Source organism: Calypte anna, chromosome 3 (genome assembly GCF_003957555.1).
Source record: "Calypte anna isolate BGI_N300 chromosome 3, bCalAnn1_v1.p, whole genome shotgun sequence".
Taxonomy (NCBI): Eukaryota; Metazoa; Chordata; class Aves; order Apodiformes; family Trochilidae; genus Calypte; species Calypte anna.
The window spans coordinates 114578881-114592884 of record NC_044246.1 but is presented as its reverse complement, the minus strand read 5'-3'; the positions used below and the strand labels follow the sequence as shown (position 1 = coordinate 114592884).

Below are 14004 nucleotides of genomic sequence, written 5' to 3'. Positions count from 1 at the left end.
TCAGGGTGCTAAGAGCCTCCTCAAGCCTCACCTTGAACATCTCCAGGGATGAGGCCTCAACCCCCTCCCTGGGCACCCTGTGCCATTGTTCCACTGCCCTCATGGGACACAACTTGTTCCTCACATCCAATCTAAAGCTGCTCTTCTCTAATTTAAACCCATTGCCCCTCATCCTATCACTCCAGGCCCTTGCACACAGTCCCTCTCCACCCTTCCTGTAGCCCCTTCAGATACTGTTAGGTCACTGTTAGGTCTCCCCAGAGCCTTCTCTTCTCCAGGCTGAACACCCCCAGCTCCCTCAGCCTGGCTTCCCAGCAGAGGTGTTCCAGCCCCCTGAGCATTTCCATGCCCCTCCTCTGGACCAAATCCATCAGCTCCATGTCCTTCCTGTGTTGAAGCTGGATGCAGAACTCCAGGTGAGGTCTGACCAGACAAAGTGTCAGAATCCCTTCTCTCAACCTGCTGACCACACTTTTTGATGTCTTTTGATGATGGGACTCTTGGCTCATGTCCAGCTCTTCACCTCCAGCACCCCCAGGCCCTTTTCTGCAGGGCTGCCTTCTAACACCTCATCCCCCAGCTTGGCCTGACAGTGCAGATGGTTCTGACCCAGCTGCAGAACCCTGTGCTTAGTCTTGTTGAAGCTCATGAAGTTCATCTGGGCTCACCTCTCCAGTTTTATCCAGCCCCCTGAGCATTTCCATGCCCCTCCTCTGGACCCTCTCCATCAGCTCCATGTCCTTCCTGTGTTGAGGGCTCCAGAGCTGGATGCAGAACTCCAGGTGAGGTCTGACCAGAGCAGAGCAAAGTGTCAGAATCCCTTCTCTCAACCTGCTGACCACACTTTTTGATGTCTTTTGATGATGGGACTCTTGGCTCATGTCCAGCTCTTCATCAACCAGCACCCCCAAGTCCTGCCTGACAGTGCAGATGGTTCTGACCCAGCTGCAGAACCCTCTGCTTGGTCTTGTTGAAGCTCATGAGGTTCATCTGGACCCACCTCTCCAGTTTGTCCAGGTGCTTCTGGATAACTGGATCACCCCTGTGTGCTGTGGCAAGGATGTTCTTCTTCAGGGTCCATTTATAAACAATATTCTTGCACCAAGTGGAAAAGCTTCCTCCTCATTTTTTCCAGCAGGCAGGAGATTTGCTGTGCAGCTGGATTTTTCATCTAAAGATAGATGGTGTCCAGAGCAATATAGAGCAAAGGGAGCTCATTTGTGACATTCTACTATTATATTTAAGAAGGAAAAAAAAAAAAAAAAAAAAAAAAGCCAACCCACTGCAGCTGTATCTGTAGATCATCATCAGGCTGACATGTGCTCGGGTCTCTAATTACTGACTTTCATGAATTAAAGACACAGGAGAGAGGGATTAAAGATGAGCCTGCAGAATGCATGGAGACAACAAATGGAAGAGATTTGGAGGAGTCTCCCTTTGAAGCAAGATTGGAGTCAGCAACATTCGGTGCCTTCGCTTCCCCCTCTTCTGCAGGGAGTAAAGAAGGGAGAAATATTCATGCTCAGAAGTGACAAAGACCTGGGAAAAGCCTCACCAGCATTTTTTTGCTGAGCTCTGGTTGGGGTAGTGGGAGGCAGAAGCAGCCACACAACCAACATTCTGTGTCCTTAGGTTTCTAAATAGCTTTAAATTGAGCACCAGGCACCAAAGGGGAGGTAAAGCCACAAGCTCACTCCTGGCACTGTACCAAGGAGAGGTTTCCACCAGAAATTATTGTCATTAAACTCAACTGCTGACCACTTACATGACCACCAGTAACATCTTCCCTTCCAATACCTGAAGGAAAATCTATAGGAAGGCTGCAGAGGGACTTTTCCTGAGTGTCCAGTGACAGGAGAAGGGGAAATGGATTGAAAGTGCAGGAGAAGAGGTTCAGGCTGGATCTGAGGAAGAAGTTCTTCAGCAGGAGGGTGCTGAGACTCTGGAACAGATTGCCCAGAGAAGCTGTGGCTGCCCCCTCCCTGGAGGTGTTCAGGGCCAGGTTGGATGAGGCTTGGAGCAGCCTGGGCTGGATGAGAGGTGTCCCTGGGCATGGCAGGGGGGTTGGAGGGGATGAGCTCTGAGCTCCCTCCCAACCTCAGCCAGTCTGGGATTCTGTGATTCTAGGATTCTATTTTCTAGGATTATTGTGGTAGATTTACACCTCTCTCATCCAAGTGTCTGATGTTAGATGAGGGCAGGACCATCATTAGTTCAAAACCTGCTCATCCTCACTGCTGCTGCTATTACAAAAGAAATGGTGGATATGGACATGGTCACTGCCACCCTGCCTTAGTGTGACATCATACTGCTTAGTGTGACATCATACTGCTTAGTGTGACATCATACTGCCTTAGTATGACATCATCCTGCTTAGTATGACATCATACTGCTGAGTGTGACATCATACTGCCTTAGTATGACATCATCCTGCTTAGTGTGACATCATACTGCTTAGTGTGACAACATACTGCTTAGTGTGACAACATACTGCTTAGTGTGACATCATACTGCTTAGTATTACCACCACAAGACTCTTACAGGTCCCTGGGTGCAACTCATTCAAGAAAAATGAAGCAGGCAAAAGGAAGGAGGGGCCTGGGCTGGATCAGAGGTGTCCCTGGGCATGGCAGAGGGGTTGGAGCTCTGAGCTCCCTCCCAACCTCAGCCATTCTAAAGGAAAATAAATATTCAAAAGGACAAACCCCAGAGCAGGAAGAATGGTGAATTTGAGGACCTTTTCCCTACAGGTCCTCATGGTGAAGAGTATTTTCTTTCTTTTTTTTTTTTTTGCATCCCCCAGGACCACCCTAGCTCCAGCACAATTCCCCATGTGCAGCTCTCTTATAGGAACCCCCAACTACAGCATGGGGGTTGGTTTTAAGGTTTGTCAAGGTCTGGGCTGGCCTTTCCTTGCACAAGTACTTCCATTTGAGGTTCTTCCCTTTGTGCCATTGTGGGGTTTGAATTGCACACTCAGATTTTTCACTGCCTTTCTTTAGGAGTGATTGGTGGAAGCTTGTGTTGGTTTTCTTTTTTTTTTTTTTCTTTAAACCTTCAATTATGCAGTTTCACTCATTTTCCACCCCTGGACTATTTACTGTTGTGGTTGCCATAAAGTGAAAGCTGCTTAAATCAGCATTTTAGTCCAATATCATAGAATCACAGAGTGGTTTGGGTTGGAAGGGACCTCAAAGATCATCCAGTTCCCAACCCCCTGGATGGCCAGGGACCCCTCCCACCATCCCAGGTATCTTCCTAAAAGATTTTCCCATCATTTGCTGCACATCCAGAGGCACAGGGAAACTGCTCAGCTGTGTAAATGCAATGCTAAAAGCCACACCATCCACCCCATATTCCTCTACTTTGTTATTAAAATTTGCTAATTAGTTTGCCTTTCCCTCTTCACACTTGGGCTTAAGACAGGAGAGAATTTCCCTCCAGATAAAATTGGTCCCTTCTTAACAACCCATTCACGCTTCTAAAAGGAATCTGCTTTCTCCCAGGTGACATTTTGAGATGAACTGTAACAAGCAACGGGGGCAATTTGCCTTTGATTTTGAATTTCATTTTAACTTTGCCAAAGAGATTTTAATATCCATCCTGCATTTCAGCTGGAGCTGGGATTCGTGACAGCTCCATTAAACAAATGTGTGCCTTTCATTGGATAAAGAAACTCCAGGATAACAAGGTAAGGGAAGCAGGGGTGGGGAGGGGAAAGTACATTAAAGCTCAGGATTTATTAACCTCGTGAGGCTTCTCCGAAATCTGCAAGGGGAGTCTAAGGTCTTTAGGAAAATAAAAGGAAGAAGAAAAGCAGCTATGAGGAGTTTGATGTCTGTTCTGATATATTTTTTGCTAGATATTCCTACTGCCTCGTCCTAGCAGAGAATCACAGAAAGGTTTTGAGTTGGAAGGGACCTTAAAGCTCCTCCAGTTCCAACCCCCTGCCATGGTCAGGGACCCCTCCCCCAGCCCAGGGTGCTCCAAGCCCCATCCAACCTGGGCTGAGACACTGCCAGGGATGGGGCAGCCACAGCTTCCTTGGGCAACCTGGGCAACCAGGGGCTCAGCACCCTCACCCCAAGCAATTCCTCCCTCACATCTCATCCCCAGCTCCCCTCTCCCAGCTCCAAACCCTTCCCCCTTCTCCTAGCCCACTCCAGCCCAGCCAGGACATCACCTTATTCCAGGCCACCACTAACCCATGTCCCACACCTGAGAATCACAGAATGCTCATGGCTGGAAAGGACCTTGGAGATCACCAAGTCCAACCAAACCATTTCTCCCTCCCTCCCTCCCTGCCCAAGATCTCCTCTCCATCTCCCCTCTCCCAGCTGCAAACCCTTCCCCCTCGCAGGCTCCCATCCCTCCAGGCCCTTGTCCCAAGTCCCTCCCCAGCTTTCCTGGAGCCCCTTCAGGCACTGGAAGGTGCTCTAAGGTCTCCCCGGTGCAGCCTTCTCTTCTCCAGCCTCAACACCCCCAACTCTCTCAGCTGCTCCAGCCCTCTGATCATCTTTGTGGCTCCTCTCTGGACCCTCTCCAGGCCCCATCTCCAGAGCTGGATGCAGCACTCCAGGAGGGGGCTCAGAATCCCCTCTCTCAAGCTGCTGCCCTCACTTCTCTTGATGCAGCCCAAGATGCTGTTGCCCTTCTGGGCTGTGAGTGCACACTGCTGGCTCATGTCAAGTTTCTCATCTCCTACCACCCCCCAAATCCTCTCCCTCCCCAAGCTCTTTTTCCATTCTGCCCCCAGCCTGGATTTGTGCCTGGGATTGCACTGACCCAGGTGCAGGACCTTGCACTTGGCCATGCTGAAGTTCATGAAGTTGTCTGAAGTTCTCCAGCCTGTCAAGGTCCCTTTGGATGCCATGCCTTCCCTCCAAGATGTCAGCTACACCACCCAGCTTGGTATCACCAGCAAACCTGCTGAGGATCTACTTCATCCCACCATCTATGTCTCAAAAAAAAGATGTTAAACAGCTCTGGTCCCAGTGCTGAGCCCTGAGGAACCCCACTCATCACTTGTCCCCCCTTGGTCACTGAACTACAGTTCTCTAGGTGGGGACATCCAACCCATCACTCATCCAAGGAGTTGTCCTTCTGTCAAATCCATGTCTTGTCCTCTTGGACACAGCCAGGGCCCTCCTAACTTGCAGCTCCAAGACACAAGTCAAGGAGGAGAGAAGCTGTTTTAAAATATATGGGGGAAAAAACATATCTTCTGGGAAAAAACCCATCATTTGCCTCTTCACATGAGTTTCCTAACATGTGAAGGAATGACACTACTATCAGCTACCCCAATGCCATGGACCCTGACACTCCAGCAGGGCACAGGATGCTGAAATTTCTCTGCAGATCCTGAATTTCACCCCCAAGTTAATAATTCTCACCAACAAATGACTCTGAAGCATCTTTAGAGGTGCTTGGCACATCAGGGTAGACCAGGACAGGAGGCAAAATTACAATTTATATTCCAAACTATGATTTCATGAGGGTTGTGCTCCTATAACTTGTTCACAAGGAAAATTATTTACCAGTATTTCTGGTTCTTGGAAAGCTCTGTTTTACACAAAGATGCTGTCATCAGCTCACAAGCCTGACTCAATAGTAAATAATAAAGTGAACCCATATTCAAGAAAAACAGCCAGGAAATACTTGAAATGTTGGTCTTTTCCTGGTGGCAGCAGGTGTGTGTGTGTGTAGGGTTCAACACGTACACCTCCACCTTCAAACCACAGGAATGAGGTATTGAGGGTTTTCTTTCTGAATCAGAATCCCAGAGTGGTTTGAGTTGGAAGGGACCTTAAAGCTCATCCAGTTCCAACCCCTGCCATGGTCAGGGACACCTCCCCCAGCCCAGGATGCACCAAGCCCCATCCAACCTGGGCTGAGACACTGCCAGGGATGGGGCAGCCACAGCTTCTCTGGGAAACCTGTTCCAGTGTCTCACCACCCTCAAATTAGAGAATTTCTCCCCCATCTCCAACCTCAATCTCCCCTCTTCCAGTTTTAACCCATTTCCCTTGTCCTCTCCCTACCCCCCCATGTCCAAAGCCCTCCCCCAGCTTTCTTGGAGCCCCTTCAGATATTGGAAGGTTGCTCTGAGCTCACCTGGGAGCCTCCTCTTCTCCAGGCTGAACAACCCCAATCCCTCAGCCTGGCTTCCCAGGGAGGTGCTCAGCCCTCTGAGCATTTGAGTGGCTCTGCTCTGGACACCTTCCAGGAGCTCTGTGTCCTTCTGATGTTGGGGACTCCAGAACTGGACACACAACTCCAGGTGGGGTCTCAGCAGAGCAGAGCAGAGGGGGAGAATCCCCTCCCTCAACCCCTCTCTGTGCTTCTTTTGCTACAGCCCAGGACCCAGCTGAGAAGCAAACCAAACCAGGTACTTGGTAAAACCTCCCTGTTGCCAATAAAAGGTTGTCACCACCAACTCAGAATGGAAGAAGAAAAAAGAACCCACCAGAAAACTTTCTCTCACTTGCTGCCAGCAGAGGAGGGTTTTGGGGTTTCGTGTTTTCGTCTTGAAAGTGAACCAGGAACACATTTCACCCCTCTCCTGAGTTATTGACAAGTGGTTACACAACTCCCATCAGCTTTAAAAACAACAAAAAAACCCAAAACTAAAATGTTTTTAGTGATAACTGGAAGATAATAAAAGACTTCTCTGACTAAAAGCACAAATCGTCCTCGCTAAGGGTTTAACCCATCACAATTCCTTCTCTTTCAAAGATGAGATCAAAAGTAGGGAAACAAACAAAAAGGCAGTTCTAAGCAAGTTTATTTATTTGTTATTTTTAGAAGATAAAAGGACATCCTTTCCAGCTACCATGCTGTGCCATGTTTTGCCCTGGAGCTACGGTGAGGAGCAGCTCTGTCCAAGGCGAGGAGGAGAAGCAATGACCATGAGCACCCAGGAGCAGAACCTCCTCCTGCAGGGCTGATCTCTCCCCCTGAGCCCAGCTCGACTCCCAGAGGCTTCTCCCCATCTCACAGGCTTCACACAGAAGATAAAACTCCATGGGAGGAGGAAGAAACTCCTTCAGAAGGGAGAGCAGTCACCCCCAGACATAGCCATGGGGTGGCCATACTCAAGAAGATGTCCCATTGCCCCACCAGACAAATGCTCACCCATCTTTTCACTAATTTATGACAAATTTTCCCTCAAATGTTCCTACACTGAATCAACAGATCTCTGCTTGTTAAAAATGGTTCCATGTCAAAATGGAGATCAGTCACAAGTGGTGTCCCTCAGGGGTCACCATACAATATCTTCATCAATGACCTAGATGAGAGGATGAGTGCACCCTCACCAAGTTGTCAGATGGCACTGAGTTGGGTGGTGGAGCTGATGAGGTGGAAGGGATGTCACCCACAGGGACTCTGATGAGCTCAAACAGTGGCCACATGTGAGCTCCATGAAGTTCAACAAGGCCAAGTGCCAGGTCCTGCACATGGGTTGGGGCAACACTATTGATACTGATGGGGATGGATGGATGGATGGATGGATGGAAATCAGTCCTGCAGAGAAGGAAGTGGGGATATTGGAGAATGAAAAGCACTGTGCACTGGCAGCCCAGAACCCACCCCTGTGCTGGGCTGCATCCCCAGAGTGTGAGCAGCAGGGCCAGGGAGGGGATTGTCCCCTCTGCTCTGCTCCCCTCTGGGGAGACCCCGCTGGGGTAAAGCTGTGTCCATCTCTGGGGTCCCCATCAGCAGAAGGACCCGGAGCTGTTGGAGCCAGTGCAGAGGAGGCCCTGGAGCTGCTGGGAGGGCTGGAGCAGCTCTGCTCTGGAGCCAGGCTGAGAGAGTTGGGGGTGTTGAGGCTGGAGAAGAGAAGGCTGCACCGGGGAGACCTTAGAGCACCTTCCAGTGCCTGAAGGGGCTCCAGGAAAGCTGGGGAGGGACTTGGGACAAGGGCCTGGAGGGATGGGAGCCTGCGAGGGGGAAGGGTTTGCAGCTGGGAGAGGGGAGATGGAGAGGAGATCTTGGGCAGGGAGGGAGGGAGGGAGGGAGAAATGGTTTGGTTGGACTTGGTGATCTCCAAGGTCCTTTCCAGCCATGAGCATTCTGTGATTCTCAGGTGTGGGACATGGGTTAGTGGTGGCCTGGAATAAGGTGATGTCCTGGATGGGCTGGAGTAGGATAGGACAAGGGGGAAGGGTTTCCAGGTGCAAGAGGGGAGATGGAGAGGAGATCTTGGGCAGGGAGGGAGGGAGAAATTGTTTGGGGTGAGGGTGCTGAGCCCCTGGTTGCCCAGGTTGCCCAAGGAAGCTGTGGCTGCCCCATCCCTGGCAGTGTCTCAGCCCAGGTTGGATGGGGCTTGGAGCACCCTGGGCTGGGGGAGGGGTCCCTGACCATGGAACTAAATGATCTTTAAGGTCTCTTCCAACCCAAACCATTCAGTGATTCTATGACTCTCACCCTGCCCATCTCTGGTTCATCTTCTATGAGCACCAAAAAGGCAGAATTTCTCCTGCCTGTCAGGCTCACAGCACCCACAGCCATGCCTGGCAGGAGAAGCAGCAGTCTCTGGTGTTTGACCTCCAGAGAGCTGACAGCCAAGGGGAAGCCTGACACCAGAGAGGTGCCCTTGACAAGGTCAGAGCAGTCCCTAACACAAACTGACACAGAGGTACCAAAATAGCTGAAACAATGAAGGAAAGTGAACAGGCACTGATTTGTAACCTTACAGCCCCAGGAAGGGCTTGAACAGCAAACACCACAGCAGGCAAAGAACATAAAGTCCCCAAAACTGCTTTGGCTCACTTGAGTGTGATTGCCACCAAAATGATCCATCATCTTGGTGGCCCAGGGAGCAGAAATTCCTGGAGGGCAACAGAGAACCCAGCAGACTGGAAAGCCATTAACAGACCCAGCATCATTTACTGTCCTGTTGGATGCTGCTCATCCAAGACACAAAAAGGCTTCCACCCCACATCCTCAGCACAGCAAGAACTTCCTGCATGGTGGGACTGGGGATGAGATAACAGAATCAGAGAACCACAAAATGTTAGGGGTTAAAAAGGACCTCTGAAGGTCCACAGCAGGGTCACCTGGGGCAGGGTCACACAGGATGGTGTCCAGGTGGGTTTGGAATGTCTCCAGAGATGGAAACTCCATCACCTCTCTGGGCATCCTATGCCAGGGTTCTGCCACCCTCAAAGTGGTGATTTTTACATCCTGTACCTGGACACTAAGCTGATGATGGAGTGAGGAGCAGCTCAGCCTGAGTCAGCAAGGTGTGCAGCCCTCACCCAGCTGCTGCTTGCTCTGCTCCTCATCTCCCATCCCACCTGGACACGTTCATTTTCACCCTTTGCTCTCCTGGTGCTACAAGGTGCTGTGTCCCAGGGGCCAAGCAGGCATCACCACAACATGATCCAAGGGCTTGGGGGTGTTGGGTGAGAAGTTCCATGTGCTCTGGAAACCCAGAACCCACCCATGTGCTGGGCTGCACCCCCAGAGTGTGAGCAGCAGGGCCAGGGAGGGGATTGTCCCCTCTGCTCTGCTCTGGGGAGACCCCCCTGGGGTAAAGCTGTGTCCATCTCTGGGGTCCCCATCACCAGAAGGACCCAGAGCTGTTGGAGCCAGTGCAGAGGAGGCCCTGGAGCTGCTGGGAGGGCTGGAGCAGCTCTGCTCTGGAGCCAGGCTGAGAGAGTTGGGGGTGTTGAGGCTGGAGAAGAGAAGGCTGCACCGGGGAGACCTTAGAGCACCTTCCAGTGCCTGAAGGGGCTCCAGGAAAGCTGGGGAGGGACTTGGGACAAGGGCCTGGAGGGATGGGAGCCTGCGAGGGGGAAGGGTTTGCAGCTGGGAGAGGGGAGATGGAGAGGAGATCTTGGGCAGGGAGGGAGGGAGGGAGGGAGAAATGGTTTGGTTGGACTTGGTGATCTCCAAGGTCCTTTCCAGCCATGAGCATTCTGTGATTCTCAGGTGTGGGACATGGGTTAGTGGTGGCCTGGAATAAGGTGATGTCCTGGCTGGGCTGGAGTGGGCTAGGAGAAGGGGGAAGGGTTTGGAGCTGGGAGAGGGGAGATGGGGATGAGATGTGAGGGAGGAATTCCTTGGGGTGAGGGTGCTGAGTCCCAAGTATTTTCTGTATAATCAAAGCAGCTGACTGTCCAGGTTTAGGATTTACAGGTGAGCACAAGAACATCTAATGGTACTTTTAGAAAAAAAGGAACAGGAAGAGCTCTTAGATGTGAAATGAGAACCAGCTCCTCTATCAGAATTGTTCTTCCCGAATTTTGCAGAGAAGAGCCACATCCACTACCAGACATCTGAAATCTCTTTTCCTATCAGCCTATACTTCCAATCTTTGTCTTCAACATCATGAAGGTGCCTCTAACTTACAGATTTCAACATTTTTCAAACAAGGACTGCACCAGAATCAAATGAGCAAACGAAAACAAAATAGGGGGGGACAGGGAAGACAGAGTTAGGACTTGAACACTGAGTGAATCCTTTTAACATAAACTTTTTTGCTAGTGACTGCTGGTTATAACATCACAACAAAGATGGAATGAAACGTGTTGGGGGCCTCCATGTACCCCTTCTAAAGAAGCAAAAGAAAACAAAAAAACCCACCCTAAATCAGACCTTCAGCATTTCTTATTGAATTTCAATATTGCTGGGGGTGTCCCCTGCAAAGTGCCAGAAGCTTCAGCCCTCTCCCCCCTGCACATGGTCCAGGGTGGTTGCTTTGGCCCTTCTCTCCCAGGCAACCTGAAGAGCTTTTTCCAAGCCTTTTCCAGGTGGGGTTTCCTGGATTGTTTATGCTCTTTGCTTTTACAAACCAAAAGCTTCAGGAGTGCCCCCAATGGCTTCAGTTGGTAGGTGGGGAGACAAACCTGGGGGTTTCTGCTTCCTAAATGCCCAAAAGGACTGTGTGCATCTCCCTCTTGATCAGCAGCACTCAGCTGCAAACCCAAACAACAGCCCTCTCAAAAATTAACAAAAGAGGTAAAAAAAACAGATGATTTGGAAGTCCAGTGACTGCCAAGCCCCATCATCTGTGTCCTTCCTACCCCCCCAGCAGCCTAAAGGGAAAGGCAACAGCAAGGCAGAGGTTACAACTTCAAGGAAACTCACCTCCAGTGAATACCTCTCCCAAGATACCATTTGTAAAGTGTTGCAACACTTGAAAACGTTGTTAACAGCAGGAAATCTATTTAAAGTGGAAGGAATATGATCATTAAGGAATAAAGAGGGAGTTTGGGCTTGGCAAAGACCTAGGGCTAGGGTGGGGGAGGGAGGCAGGGAGGGTCTGGGCGATTGCATTTACATTTTTTCATCTCCCAACACAGGAGAAAGGGGATGGGAACTCAATCACAGCAGCCACCTTGCAGGCTGAGCCAAAAGAAAGAAATCCATTTGCTAGAGGAAAGAATGAAATTTAATAAGACAGGTGAAAAAAAAATATATATATCTATATGAAATGAGAAAAGGCTGGGAGGCTTCAGGTGGGATGAAGGCAGGGCTCCCCCACACAACTGCAGGGGGTAGCCCATCAGTCCCTGAAATTAGGGGAAATCCAGAGCAGCCAAGGAGGCACCTCACCCTAAAATTAATCCAGAACTTGCTCTTCCTCCCTGCAACAATATCCAATTTCATAGTGAAGAATTTAACTCATTACTTGCCCACGTTGCACCCATCAAGCTGCCTGATGTTAAGAGATATCTCAGGTAAAGGCTGGGGGTGTGAGTTGTGCTGATTGCTTTGGAGAGAAGGGGGGAAAAGAAGAAAAGCAAGAAGAAAAGATGAGTAAAATCTAGCCCCAAAACCTGCAAAGTAATAATCAGTGCCTGGAAAGCAGGAGGTTGGCAGCACCACCTTGCAAGGTCACCTCTTCCAAACTGAATCCACTCAGATACCAAAAAGAAAAATCAAGGTATCTTAGGAGCAGCAGGAGCTGGTTTTGGAGGGGTTGGGTGTGATGTGGCTTACACACAACCAATAAAAAGCCAATAAGAAGCAGAAAAATAGCTGCTATGATCAGAGTGATCATTTTGGGGTGAAAAATCCTGAACCCAGCTGTGCCTTTCTTGGGCAAAGCACAGCTTAATAATTAACTCTGAGCAGCATTTCCAGCACTGGACTGGGGCTCTGCTGGTTTCTTACCACTCAGAGGCAACCCCCAGCTCTGACTCCAAGCTACCAGGTCAGGACAGCACTCAGCAATACAGAAGTAACATTTTTTTTCCACATTTTTCCAGCCTTGCCTAATCACCACCACCATTTGTGCTACCAAGAGAAGGCACAAAGGAGGAAGCTTTGCCCAAAAACTCAGGGCAAAAAGAGAACCAGGCAGAACTGAACAAGGGGGTCTGGCTACAGCCACCCCCATGTCCCATCTTGAGCAGCTGATTATCCATCCTCCAACCACCAAACTGATCAGGAAAGGACATCTTGAATTCCAACAACAGGAGGCTCCATGGAGGCTCCAACAACATCTCAGGGGAAGTGGTGGGTTTTCCACCCCTTTGGAAATGTCCCAGTTTCATGGGGTGCTGGGACATCTCACATAAATAATAATATCAGAAGGGTTGGAGGAGATGATCCTTGAGGTCCTTTCCAACCTGGCATTCCAGGATTCTGTGATCTCCAAGCCATCACATTCCTTGCTGCATCCATCACCCCAAAGCAACCAACTCAGAAACCACAGCAGCTTCCAGAGGACATCCAACACCAGTATCTTACTGGGACCAGTATTCAAACTGCACTGGAGCAAGCCACACTCAATCCAGAGGGAAACATCCCCTTTTCCAGCCCAAACCAGTTCTGACACAACAGTTTCTGGTCACCCCAGCTATCTCAGGCAGGGAATTGTGATGCAAGCCATATAAAATGTCATCAGACAAAAGCAGCTGTGGTGAGATCCATAATTTTTGCCTGACAGCACGTCAGGGATTTAGAAAGGGAATTAGCAAGGGTTCATGTCCTCCCTTCTCTCACATACTTATTGTCCACAGCAGTAATTCCCAATCCTGATGGAGAGAGGCTTCAAACTTCACAGCCATACCACAGCTGCAGCCAACCCATCACCCAACTGCTCATTTATTATTTTTTTTTTAACCATTTTGTTCATTTCTAAACACATTCTGCTACCTTTCCACCTTTCAGCTCCACAATAACCATTTTCCTTTAAGATATTAACAGCTGTGGGCAAACCACAGAGGTGTTCAAGTTGTTACATGCATCAGCTACGAGGATGCTGAGCACACACTTCCAGCTCAGGAAGCTGTAGTAACCATAAAACCTTGTGATTTCCCAAGTTTCTGACTTGTAAAACTCTTTACTTACAGACACACCTCCCCTGACCCAACACCCCCAGCCAGCCTACAGCATGACACTGCCTTCCCAAACCCATGTTCTTATTCTTTAGCACATTCTTCAGCAAATCCTTGGCATGCCATCCTGCCACCACAGCCACCAGCTATTCCTTTTTGCAAAATGTCTTGAGAAAGCAGGGTTGGTTCAGGGCACTGATTTCATCTTTATGAGCTTTTTCAACCAACTCCAAAGACAACACAGACTGACTGCACATCTCCTGTACTGAAAGCAACCCAAAGGATGCTAAGAACAGAGAAAAAAAAAACAGTGACTTTGGCTTTCAGCTGTCTCAGGAATTAATTCTGCATGAAGAGCTGCTCCAGCACAAAAAACACCTCCATGACAGGTTGAAACATTTTCTGCCAGAGGAAAGAAGAAACAGAGCTTTGCAACCTTACCTTCCTGAGGTGAAAGATGTTTCATGGGAAAAACTGGACTCTTCAGTTTAATTCAGCAGCAAATCAAACAGGATCCTAGAGCCTTGGGAAATGCAGGCATGGACCTTCCATGGGCAGCTTCTGCTGGGCAACCAGGATCAATTCTTGAGTCCTGCAAGAGGAAAAAAGAGTTTGTCTACATTATCTTTCCTTTCTCTTTCTGGATTATTATTCACCCCATGCAATTTTCAGCATTTTAGGCAGAAAACCAGCAGAGTTGAGGTGCACTATT

At 49.4% G+C, this 14004-nt stretch overlaps 1 protein-coding gene across 1 annotated transcript in view; it reads right to left on the bottom strand.

Annotated features, from left to right (window-relative positions):
• NCOA1 (nuclear receptor coactivator 1) overlaps positions 1-14004 on the bottom strand; it is a 197566-nt gene that overhangs the window by 117092 nt on the left and 66470 nt on the right. Inside the window, exon 2 of the mRNA XM_030447816.1 lies at positions 13734-13884. The gene's annotated coding sequence lies outside the window, so the exon portion shown is untranslated. The remainder of the gene's footprint in view (positions 1-13733; positions 13885-14004) is intronic.